The sequence below is a fragment of the Lissotriton vulgaris genome, chromosome 1_1, assembly GCF_964263255.1.
Source record: "Lissotriton vulgaris chromosome 1_1, aLisVul1.2, whole genome shotgun sequence".
Lineage (NCBI taxonomy): Eukaryota > Metazoa > Chordata > Amphibia > Caudata > Salamandridae > Lissotriton > Lissotriton vulgaris.
Genome location: NC_141685.1, coordinates 1,073,530,441 through 1,073,543,903, shown reverse-complemented (window position 1 = coordinate 1,073,543,903; position 13,463 = coordinate 1,073,530,441).

Sequence of the window (13,463 nt, the reverse complement as noted above, 5' to 3'; positions counted from 1 at the left end):
CAGAAAGAATACGAGAAATTGATCGTATTAATTTAGAGAAAACTCTGTGGTTGACAATGGGTTAACGACTGTCGTCCAGGATATATTCATTGGACAGCATAGTGTCTTCTGCCATAGATATCATGGAACAGGACTTGGTCATGTTGCAACATGGTCAGTCGCAATTCTGTTCTATCATGCTATTAGGCTGGACGTTACAAAACCTTAGTTCAGGCTATGTGCCTTGGCGTTTAATCAATACTACGTCACTGTTTTCAGAATTCAATCTCATTGATAAACAGATCAAATTGGCACAAAGGGGAGCAGACTATACGGTGCTGAGCATTGAAAAACTGGAAAGATTGCCATTTACGGTAGCAGAGAAACCAGCTACTAAATGGATTATACATGGAACAATCACTCTGCCTGTTACAATTTTCCATTTTTAGTATTGCTTAAAACACGTACCAGCAGGCACATATGAAAGGTTGGGTAAAGAATACATGAAGACATCCTGGGAAATACCATACACACACAAATGTTGGAGTGGGGAAAGGAAGTATTTTGTAGTGCTGAAAACTGTAAAACCGCACTAAGTGGTTCTATCCTTTTTTCAGGGTATTAATTTACACGGGGCCTGCAATGGTTCCTCTACCAACTTATCCTGCCACCTGCACGGTTCACCAGCTGCGTGGATTGATCCAATTTTCGGACAGCTTTCAAATGTGAGTTACCTCATGTTGAACGATCACAGCTGCTGTGGCATGTTGCCAGGTTTACCCTATCTAGTAACTGTGTCAGCCAGGGTCACTTGTGTATGCAAGTATTGTTTCCTAAAACCAAGACAGACCGGGAGTCGCCACTTTGGCCTTCATTGAACATCTCTTCTATACGAATTGATACCTTAAGCAGAATGATAGCCATTCTTTTGCAAAAAATTGTGCCACTGACCTCGGCCAAAGAAACCTATGATCTGCAAGTCACAAGGACTTCCGCAGAGATGCATCCCCTCTTAACTACAAACTGCACTGTCCATTTCTCAGAAATGTTAAGTCGTATCTTAAACATGTCTGATACGAGCGGTATTGTACATGTATTAAAGACGATATTTTCTGGACTGTTAGCACCTTTTGAAGCAGTCCTAGGAATATTTCCAAACTTCGTGCACTATGTGTTTGGCGGATTACCTCTCATTTTGGGACTCGCTGCAGGGTTACTATTTATGCTCCTACGGCTGAGATATGGCTCGCCAACTCACCAGCGATACTCAGTTCACCATGGAGACAACTCTACTGGCGATGAAGTGTTGTGAGCGCATCGTCCACATTTTGGGACTACCTCATTTAAGAGAATTAAATAGCACATAGTTTCTGTCATTCAGACCAATCTGGCAAGATAGCATCTTACCTGTTCTGCCCTGCCTGCTATGTGGAGAAGAATACGTGTTAGACACATGTCTCACAATCCCATCCGTCATGCCAACTGATGTTGATACTTTGCTTGAACCTGTAACAGCCCATGCACTGTGCTGTCCCCAGCGGCTACCAATTCTGATGACGGCATTCATTGAGATCTCACTGACGGTGAGGTACGAGGGAAACAGGCACACAGGTACCATCCAATTCGAACATTGCTAATGCAACTAATGCTAACGGCGATGCTTTGCATCTATGTGCGATTGATCTTCTTAAAGAGGTAATCCAACTCTCACCTACAATGGTAGACAACTTTTTTACAGTCTTAGAAGATTTGATGTTTTCTCTAAACACTAACACTGACTTTTGATTTGGCACACAGTGTTCTGAGAGACTCTGAATTGGACCTTCAATTTTTCGAAACAAAGTTCTAACTTTAGAACTCTTTTTCCTATGATTAATTATTTTTTCAAAATTTGTGTTTTTCATTTTTTGGCACAAAGTAATCTGCTTAAAGTAGAACTATTCATAGAGAACTAGAATTCTTTGAAAAACTTCCAGAGACAATATTGACAGTGTCCACATACAAACAGTTTTATGTAATCTGACATGAAATGTTTTCGGCTTTTTTTCCTTCTGTATTTCAGAGCCATTTCATAAATGTATTTTCATTATTCATTCGGTTAGCATTTTCAAATGTTATGCTTTGAATGGAACATTGCCTTTAGTGCGTACAGCAACACTGCTCTATTCATGTACAACCAGTACCAATGCATTTTTATATTTTTTGGGTGGGTTTTAAACACTTGTTGTATAGATAGTTTTTAAATACGTTTATACATGCTTAGAACTTAGTATTTAGTAGAAGTCGTACATAAGAAAGTGGAGTGGGTGTTGTATGGCATTTAGGTTCCGATTGAATTTTCCAGATTCATGCCCTTATATAGGTACAATTCACGTTGTCCTTATATAGGCATAGAAATCCAGCCCTTATTTAGGCATAAGCCATGCAACCCAATTACAGGCATGGCTACTTTTATCCGTTCACCAAACGTCACAACGATTGCTTGGAAAAACAGCTTAAGCCGCTAGGGACTTACCCTTGCTTGAATAATGATTTCTCCAAGAACTCAGTTAAATTACCATGACCACCTATTCCTTATGGGTTAATTCCTGACGTTCACATGCCCGACCTTTACGTCAAACATGGCATTCCTAAACACCTTAAAGTTATAAATATACCTTCACTTGCTATGGCAAAGGACGGTGGTTCGGTGCAGTTAGACGACCTACTTGCCCGACGCAGCTCGCTACAGCAAGTGCCGAAGGAAGCCGACTCTCCAGCTAACGCACTGACAAGAAGCTGTCCTCCTCTCCCGAGAGAATTCAACTCCAGTGTTTCTGACTCCCCTTGCAGGTATCTAGGGTATGGAGCTGATTAGAATCTAGAGAAGCCTTCGGCAAATTCTTGGCAAAACTAAACCTATGCTAAAGACCATACTTACTTCTTCCCTCGTACTAGACCTAGGTTAGGTACATTGGGGTAGGCGTATTTTAGAAACACCAGTTGAGTATTGTAGCCTGTTATGTATGTATGTATTTTTATATGGCTTAGAAATAATACAATGCTCTTTCAGTATTATTTAATAATACTATTCTCGCTGTACGCATTATAGTTTGCATTCTGTCTAACGATTGAAGCAGTTCACCTCTTGCATGAGAAAGAAGACTGTTCAATAAATCCTTTTATTGAAAACCCCCCTCTCTATTTCTCTGCAACTCTGTAGAAACAAAGCATGCACAATTGACTAGGTGAAATACTTATCTATTGTTTCCATGACTCTGAAGATAGTTATTCCAGTCCTAGGGAAACAAAGTTGTCATGTTTATGCGCTTGTCAGAAACTAATCCCTTCTTGTGTATTCGAAAAAAGTTTCTAGTGACCTCTGAGCTAGCTGGCACTCACAATTAAGTTTAGTATATTCGATAGAGACCTACTGACCTAAGTCCTACGTCATATCTATAGAATATATTATTCCATTGCGCAGAGCCTATTGGGGATATAGGAACTACACTACAGTGAGAGCACCTTTTCAACACTATCACTTGTCCTCCCACCTTGCCATTGTACAATGAGTGGAACCAGAATTTGACCAGCGCGTGAGATGGAGCTCACAGCAAGTGTATGTATGGCTGAGTTTGTAAGAGAGTTTTCAAAGAACAACAGGGCCTGTATTACAGTTAGGAAGCCCTGTCCTTGTTTGATTATTGCACACCTTTAACCGCATCCGTGCGGCACGAATTCCCCGCCCATGCTGACTCTGCCTTGCGCGGGCGGAGTCATGACGGAACGGTTCCGTCATCAGCACAGCTCAACCGACGCTGATGACGGAACCGTTCCGTCATCAGCATCGAAAGGGTTAAACAGGCGCGCTATGAGCAAACAGAGACAATGAACCCTGTTACAATTAATGTGCTGCCCTCAGGGAAGCTGGGAACCTGTGCCTGCCCTGGGGGGGAGAGGAGGAGCGCTTTCAGAGAAATACGGAACAGCTGTTTATAAGTATAGAAGCCATGTGTTTCACAATGTATGCAGCATGCTGCCTGCAATTTAAAGAGGAGAGAGCAATCCACTAACAGGCAAGTGTAGTTAGTGACTATACCTGCTTGCCGGCCGATTTCTGGGGGGTCCATGGTGGTCCCTTGGGACCCTCCAGAAGTCTGGCTTACGGAGGCACACAGTCTGTGCACCACCTTTTTTTGGCATATTGTCGGTGTGCATACTGAAGGGCGTTTTGGCATTGCCACAGCATCCCTGATATGGGGCATGCACAGAGGCACAGTAATTTCCTCATTTGCATGAGGCCATGCTATCATGAAAATGAGGGAATACATTCTGGAGAAAGCGCTGGATCTCTATGTGCGCCAGCACTACCAGTATAACAGAAAGGGCTGCAAAGCGGCCCTCTTCTGTAATACCATAGTGCCCCGTGGTGAACAAAAAGAGCTGTTGTGCCCCTGGGGTTCTCTGTACAATATGCCCCAAAAGGTTACCTCTGCAATTACCAGTTTTACAATTCCAGGCATGAAAACTGCTCTCAAGTATCAAAAATACTGCTTCCTTTTGTTTCAAATGTGATGCAGTTTCTAAAACTTTTTTTTTTCAATGAAAGATAAAGTATGTCATGAAAATAAACAGCTACAAAGATCACAGTGTGCAAAGAAATAGGTGTTGGGCAAATTCCAAAGAGTAAATATCCAGCCTTTATAGTGCAAAGATGCAAAGGCTTGGGTGTGGTTACAGGGACCTCCCTAAACTTGAAATACTATTACAATCTGCTTGGTATCCCAGTGTTTTTACTGAAGCCTGACCTGCTGGAAATTATGAGGGCTGGGTCTGACGAGTATAAACATCATATTTTACTCTCAAATAATTCTCCACATGCTCTGTATCAATATTTGGAAGAAAATATAATACAAATCTAGCACTTGAAGGATAACTCCAGAATTGTTAGAAATTGGTCAGACATTGGCCCACCTAAACGCACTCATGGCCCATCCAGATACAAATTTCTGGAACCGGGCCTGACAGGAAGTCGCACACACTATCCCCGAACTTGGGAGAGGCAGGGATAGTAATTTTTAAACAACTCTCTTGCACTTGGACAAGATGGATGAAGGAGAGGAGAGCGTCTATTGGCCCTCCTTCTTCCCAGCGAGCTGATTTTTTTACTATTATGATTTTGTTTTGTTTTTTAAGTTTCTCAATGCTCGAGAACACTGAGAGATATTTTATTAATGGAGCCCAAGATCAGGGGTGTCGAAGATGCTAAAGAGCTCCATTATCTTTTAGGTGTTGTTGTTACTTACTCCGAATTTTTGTGAATATCAGGCACAATTTACCCCCCAAAAAAATAAGAAATTGGCTGAGCCAATAGGTCTGGCTTGCATTTTAAGAGACAAGCCTGACCTATTGGCTTTGCCAATGTAGCAGGCTGGGGGACACACAGATGGACTGGAAGGCCAGAGCAGACTGGAAACTACAGGCAGGAAGCCACAGGCTGATTGGGAGACCTGGGTGCACGCAGTGAGACGCAGGCACATAGAGGGGCTGAAAGAGCAAAGAAGGGGAGCCCTTAGTGAAACAGTGAACGCATTGAGGGGCCGCACACTAAGCTGCAGGGCAACAAATACACACACAGAGGGGCTAACATGGAGCTAGGGGCAAACAGGAACACAGAGGGCAGTAGGGGGCATAGAATGCAGGCAGCAGAGGCAGAGAACTCACAGAGGATTGCAAAGTTGCAGAACAACACTCACCATCACAAAACAACACTGCACCTGTCATTCATATCAACACAAACCACATCATGCCAAATCAACTACCATGACACCACAATATGCCCACCACAATACAATCAACCTCTTATGCAGAATACACTCCTGTATCTTCGTTTAAGTGGTGGGGGCTGCCAAACTACAAGCCCCAGAGACTCCAGAAATCACGTGACCAGCACACCATTCTTCACGCGCCCAGAGGCGCCTTTTAGAACTGCTGAGGGCTCCCGCAGTGCGGGACACTGGTATCTTCCTTCGAGAGGTGGGGGCTGCCAAACTACAGGTCTCAGTGGCTCCAGAAATCACGTGACCAGCACGCCATTCTTCACACGCCCAGAGGCTCCTTTAAGAACCACGGGGGGCTTCCGCAGCATGGGACGAGTGCGGGACAAGTGTCGGACGCGCCCGGGGCCCAGAGCAGGCCCGTCTTCACCCAGGGGAGGCTGGGTTGGGTCACCCCATTGATCTTTACCCTGAACGGGGATCTGTTTCGCAAGGAATCGCCTACCTGACTTTAAAGAATATGCCGGGATCAGGAGTGACTTGAAGGAAGACTAAAACCACAGAGCCGGGTGGAGCGATAACCCATACCTTTGACTCCTTCTTGACAACAGCAGCAGATATCCTCTTAAAGGAGATAGAGGTCACGGAGCAGCGCCTCTCCTTAGAAGAGGTAAGACCTGCCACGACAATTAACAAACCAATTGCTTTATCCTCTTTGTCAAATGGTAACAATATGACTGCCCCCCCAACTCTTACCTTACCAGGCACCCCTTGTACCTGTGCTAACGAATCGTCACCAGAGTTACAGCTGCCAAACAAATATGGCCAGGAACTACCGAACATCCCCCCCCTTGTGTTTAACCAACATTTATTAAAGATGGACATGAGAGGGATTTCTTTGGAGGCGGGCCGTATTTATTAAAACATAAAATCAAATAAAAATTGAAATAAACAATATTTACACATTTGTACGCAGAAAACGTTGCATGACATTTGATTACAATTAATATATACAGATATCAGATGGCTAACCTTAACATACTTCTAGTACAAGGTATTTCCTATCCGAATCTAAAATATGAACCATAATCATACATTAATTACTTTTCTGCGTATCCTATTTGGGCCTACGGCTAGGTCGCTAACTGGTGCCAGATCATTATCAATTAACCACGCCCTCCCGTAGGAGTGGGCATGCAAAGAGGGCTTGTTTACCGTGAGAGTACGCCCCCCCCAGTTACCCCTGTACGCTCTATTAACTCTATTAAAGGGGGCCCTTGCATCTCTGCGCCGTCTAGTGACGTCATTGTGCACGTGCGGGGTGGTCAACCAGCCAAGAAAGCGTGACTCCGCCACACCCATCCAGCCAACCGGCTGTACAGCCCCCTGGAGTTCTAGGAGAGACCACTTGTCCCTCCCCTTGGGGGACCCCATTCAAGAATGGCGCAGCCCTCTAAGGACCTTAAATTTACTGCTCACCAATCATGACCTTACCGCCACAGGCCAGCATAGTTGACCGACTATCTGGCCCCCCACCCTCCTACACTGAAAGGTCATGCCCTGCCCTGCCCTTAAAACTAACTAGCCAAACCATTATATTTTCCAACAGTATTTCATTACCTAACCTAGTCAGGTGGACCCCGTCTTTTAAGACGCACGGCTCCCCCCTGACACACCCATGTGCGATGTTTTGTAGCTGGGGAGACCTGAACAAGTTCACTATTTTATTGTTGATCCTCCTTACTGAGTAATTCAACGCTTTCACAGAATCTCCCCCCCTCCATTTAAATCTGGGTACCATCTGAGCCCAAACTATGGTGCAGCCCTGGCATGCCTTAGCTAACTAGCCCACTTCAGAGATTATGTCCTCCATCAGTCCCTTCTACCCAGATTCACCAGATCGTTGCCACCCAAATGTAAGATAACTATCGTGGGTGGATGACTGTGTCTACTCAACAGATCTGTAACGAAAGCCCTGAAGCAGAGACCCCCTTTTCCATGGAAAGAAACCGTGAAACCATCCTGCTCAGCTCTGTGTCTGTAATTACCTGAAAGAAAAACAGATTTCACGCGCCTTATATTGGAAAACCAATGACCCAAACAACATATGCTCCAGTGTCCTGTGGATGTGCCGGTCGTTGTGAAGTAACTTGCTGGTGGTGCGCCGCCAGTTTCCCCCCTGCGTGACAGATTTGAGAAACTGAAATGTAAGCAGACAAATAGGACAGGCATCAGTACAACATGCATTGCCACCCTCACAACATAAGTAGCCGCACATAGCTCTTATAGCAATTGGAGGACCACCTCCCAATTCTCTTCACACTGTTGCTGTGCAACCATCTAGATGTTGCTTCTGTGGCAGCCCCTATTCTGAATGAACGAGTCCCAAATTCCTTTGGATCCAAACCTGTCCTGTCTATCGCCATGGCCAATTCCCTTTTAAATTGGAACCTGGTAAGAGGGGTACTGTCAGCATACATTAGTAATGCTCCCCCCATCGCACTATTCCTCTGTCGGAGGAAGGCCTCTAGCTTCATCACTGGGCAGCATGGATTATCCTGTGCGCTGTGAAGTACTATCCCTTCGCCACGGGCTTCCCGATCAGTTTTGGAGTTATTAACAAAGTGTTGCCCTGTATCCTTGCATGCTCCAGCTGGAGCCCACCTTGCACATCCTGCTTATTGCGCGCCACCAGTTCCCTTACCCTAAATGCTCCATAAAAGGCCAGTGAAAAGGCGGTTCTGAATAGCAATGCCTCTCCCGTCGAACTGCAAATGCCACCAAGGGCTGCTAGCAGTGATGTCAGCCGCTCTAAGCCAATCGGGCGTCTTGTGTCCGGAGCAGGCCCCTGGAGGCGCCACCACCCCTTCAGTGCCTTCCTCACAATGAAACTATTAGTGGGGTCTCTGGTGTACTTGATTTGTGCAAAGAAAGAAAACGCTGCCACATGTCGCCTGGCTGTTGCCGCAGAGCGCCCTTCCTTATTCAAAGCGTCTAAATACCGGAGAATGCCTCTGACTCATGCCAGCTATCAGTCCAATCCTGCCCCAGAAAAGTGCAGTAAGACCAAAACGCCCCCTCATAAGCCTTCCTGGTTCTGGGCGCTAGCTTAGCAGCCACGAGGTTCTGTAGCTGGGGGCACCAATCTGCCAGAGTACTTCCGGGAAGAGTGTTGGTGTCATCTCTGCAGAGGGTGGGTGTTCCATGAAAACCTGCATTTTGAAGCGAGAGAGTGCGTCAGCAGCATTATTTAGCACCCCGGGACATGTTTAGCCTTAAACTGTATGTTCATCTTCATACACAACAGCACTATCTCTTTCAACAGGTGGAGGATCATTTTACACTGTTCAGCCTGCTGGTTGATGCATTTGACCACTGTCATGTTGTCTGACCAGAAAGTCATAGATTGATTACGCAAATGATGAGGCCAAACAGTCAGTGCTAACCAGATGGGAAAGAGTTCCAGAAAACCTATATTGGCTGTCACGCCACTCCTCACCCACCAAGCCGGCCAATGTTGTGCCACCCATTCGTTCCTAAGTATGGCACTAAATCCCAAACTGCCCGCAGCATCAGTCCATAAACCTAACTACGCAGAAGTAGTGGGGGGACCGGGCCACACTACCTTGCCGTTGAAACCCTCCAGAAATGCGATCCAACTCTGCATGTCCTGGCGAACCTCAGACGACAGTCTTGTGTGATGGTGTTTTTCCTGGAGGCCTGTCATGGCCTGTGAGATGGAGGGGAGAATGGTTGTGTCATATGTATGACCCTTAGTGCAAAGTTCAACTGACCCACTGTCTGTTGTCGCTGATTCAATGTAACCTTATCTCTTGCCAAACATTTCTGGAGTGCTGCTCTAAATTTCACAATTTTTTCCGTAGGTAACCGGAAACAACCCTGTCCAGAGTCCAACTCAATGCCTAAAAATTCTATTGTGGTTGCTGGACATACAGTCTTCGCCGGCACCAGAGAAACCCTGAAATCACGCAAGAGCACGCAAAATTCCTGCAATGCCCAAGAGCATTGCAGGAACAACCGCCAACCCCAGAGGTAGTCATCCAGATAATGCATGAAGTATTGGTGCCCTGTCGTCCGTTTCAAAACCTATACCAGAAATGAACTGAATTTTTCAAAGTAAGTGCAGGAAACAGAGCAACCCATGGGCATGCACGTATCCATGTAGAATTTGTCCTGAATTGTAAAGCCTAGAAGGTGGTGATCTAGAGGATGTACAGGCAGCAGCCGGAAGGCGGACTCAATATCTGATTTGGCTAGCAAGGCCCCGGGTCCCAGAACCCTTAGCATATATACTGCCTGGTCAAAGAGGCCTCTAGGGGCTGACAGATTATGAATCAACCTGAACTCCCCTTCCTCCTTCTTCGGGACCACCCCCAGGGGCGAGTAAACAAAATTGTGCACAGGGATGTGATCAAAAGGACCAGCTATTCTGCCCAGGCGTAGTTCTTTTGCAATTTTTGCTGCTGCTACCCCCGGATTGGTCCTTGCAGAAAGCGGATTTTTACACTCGGGTGTCCCTGTGTAGTCAAATGCAGGGATCCTAAAGCCATACAAAAATCCTTCTTGTACAATCCTAGCCGTGGCATGATCTGGGTACCTGTTTAACCAAGGAGTCATAGCCATAACGTCAATGGGTGAGTGGGTTACCATTTGTGTCTTCTCCTTACTCCTGTTTCTTCTTTCCCTTATGTCCTGATTTTTTGAGGCACTTTGATTCTGGGTGAGAAGGGTGATTACATATGGAACATGCGTGCCTGAATTTACAAGTGCCTTGGGCCCTGGTGAATGTCCGTCTATTAAAATCCCAACATGTCCCTTTCCATCCCCCACCGCTCCCTGGACTAGGGCCGTGCCCGAGGTTTGTGGTGGCCGAAAGGGCTGAGACGCTTGGAAAGTGTGACCCTTGTTCAGGTTTTGAACTGCATTGCCCGGCTGCCCTGACCCAAACTGATCTAACCACGAGATTGTGTCGACCCGGTCCCAGGAAAGTGTTGGGTCAATAGCCTTGGCTTTCCTGAAATGTGTGTGATAATCCTTCCACCCTACGCCCCCATATTTATCATGAGTTATAGTAACCCTGCTCTGGTAACAAGCCATTTCTGCTTGCAGATTAGGCGAACGCTCGGCTAATATTGCCATAAATACAGAGAAGGCCCTAATCCAGTTGCTCAAAGTCTCCTCCACCCTGAATCTCAACAGCTTCTTTGCATACTCCATTTCCCTGTCATCCACAAGTAAGGAGAACAAATTGATGTAAGCACTAGACCATACCAATTCCTTCACTTTGCGTGTTACATGCCTGGCCAAATGTTACCTTCTAGTGGGTAGCACACCGGCGCCAAGTAATGGCAATGACACTTCCTTACCTATTGCCCCAACTCCAGCTGGCTCTATCATCTTGTCTTTTTCATTGCTGCTCGCCTGTACCTTGTTCCGGGTAGAAATGAAGTACCTGGCCCTTCGCCTGGCGCCCGCTTGGAGCTGCAATAATCCTTGCCACCATCCTCTGTGCCTGGGCTAACGGGTTTTCCTCTACTTCCTTTGCTCCCACCGAAGTTGGCAACATTTCCCCCCTTTCTAGCCAAGGGAGAACTGCCACTATCTGTGCCACTAGCTCCTGTGGTACTTGATTAACACCTGTTGGTGCTGTGATGGGAATGGAGACCACTGGATTCAGAACCGGTATCACTGGACTAGGTATGGGCACCACAGGAATTGACGCGGGGACCACCGGGATTGATGCGGGAGCCACCGAACTTGGTGTAGGCACCAGTGGGGTAGGAACGGGGACCAATGGGACACTTGCAAGGATCCCTGATATTGGTGTAGGGCTCATCGGTGTCACTGGAACTCCTTAACAACCCACACCCGAAGGAATCTCCCCTAAAGGCTGTCATGGCACGGGTATTTTGTCCTGATTCTTCCCCTTCTTGGGGCTAGCCTGCCTGGGGAGTGGGTCCAATTCCCCCCTGGGTTTTGGGGGCACTATGGTTCGCTTAGGCCTTCCTGCTGCCCCTCTCTTCCCATTTACTCTTTGTCTGAGCTCTGCAAGGCTCTGCCCCATTTGCTCAACATTACCCCATCTCCTATCCATTGTTTCCATCCTACACATCATTGATTCCAACATATGTTCCATGCGGTAACACTTTGCGCCTGAGCACCGTTGGGGTACACAAACCGGCCGTAAGCACCACGCGACTGGAACCGCGCCACACCAGCTAACCTGGGTGTTGGGCGAGTAATCTCAAGCCTGGCGGCCCAAAGAAGCAGTGAAGAGCAGGCCTGCCTGTGACCTCTGATGACCAAGAAAAACCCGCCTGCGTCTCCTCCGATGCGCCACTGCGGAGAGGCTGTGCAAACGTGAATCCTGAAATTATAAAAACTGATCATTATCTGACTGATACCAGTTATGCCCACTGTTTGTTCCCTTAACCAAAAGCGAATTACATCAGGGGGGTAATTGCCTGAGGCCACCAACACAATGCTTTATCAAACATAACATGTATCTCAAAACAGCATTTAGTTCATGCACCCCAAGTACTGCACCATTAATATATGGACAAATGCACTGCCCCACAATCCTCTTTAACAAGACATACAGAAGTGAATGACTTCACCCAAAAAGGCGATCCTTATTGTGCCCCAAGACAACCTTATCTCGACAGCCCTCTAAACGATGCTAAAATTATTGGCAATTGTTGCAAACCCAATGCCTTTTCAAATGCGGAATAAAATCTCAAATGCTGCCAAAATGCCACCGAGTTCGTTCCCAGAGAGCCTCTTACACAATCCCCCAATTTGCTGCATGCCAGCGCCTTCGCGCTGTAATACTGCCCAAAATCACCTCCGAGTCCTTTACCGCCCTTTGGCCCCCACGACCTCCCCTCGCGGTACCTGCACAGCGCGTAGTCCTTCGAGCCGGATATGAACCAGCGACCTTGGGTAGTCAGTCACTCAACTACAGTCCTCCGTGCTACCAACGAGCTATCGAAAGCTCGTGGCCTTTGGATACCAGGCGGGACCGGCTCCGAAGCAAACGTCCCGATCTCTGTGCTTTTTTGTGAAGCAGAATCGCCGACTGTGTTGTGCTGTCGCCCTCCGCTGCACGATGCTCCTGAGCCCGGCTCGGGACAACCTGGAAAGAGAAAAAAAGAAAAATATTACAGCCTCCTAAAGGCTGGCGGGGGCAGACCGTGAAGTGCAGGGTCAAAGAGGCCGACTCCCGCGCTCCCCGGCCTTTTAAACCCCACTACTGGCCAGGCCGGTTCTAACCGGCCTGACCTCTGCTCCCCAGTGACCCAGAAGCGATTCAATAGCCTCCGGGTCACTTTGGAGCCCTATGGCCAATCCATGATGAGGCGCGCCCACTGCGTCATAATTACGCGGTGGGGCGCGACCCACCAGGAGCGCAGGTGGAGGGGGGAAAGGGGGGACGGTGCCCCGCCATACTTGCAGTGGGTCCGATGCCAGCCCGCCTTTCTCAAAGAAATGGGGAAGGGCTAAAAAACTGATCCCGGTTAAAAATGCTAACATCCCAAACTTGGGCAACCATGGTGGCCAAAATAACTCGGATAACCTCATGCCCCTAACTATACCCATTATTTCTGGGCCTGCCCCACCTTTTCCTGATGACGATCCCATCTACAACCCATCTTAGTCAGATTAACCAAAATAGACGAGTCTCTAATGCAGCTCACAAGAAGGGAT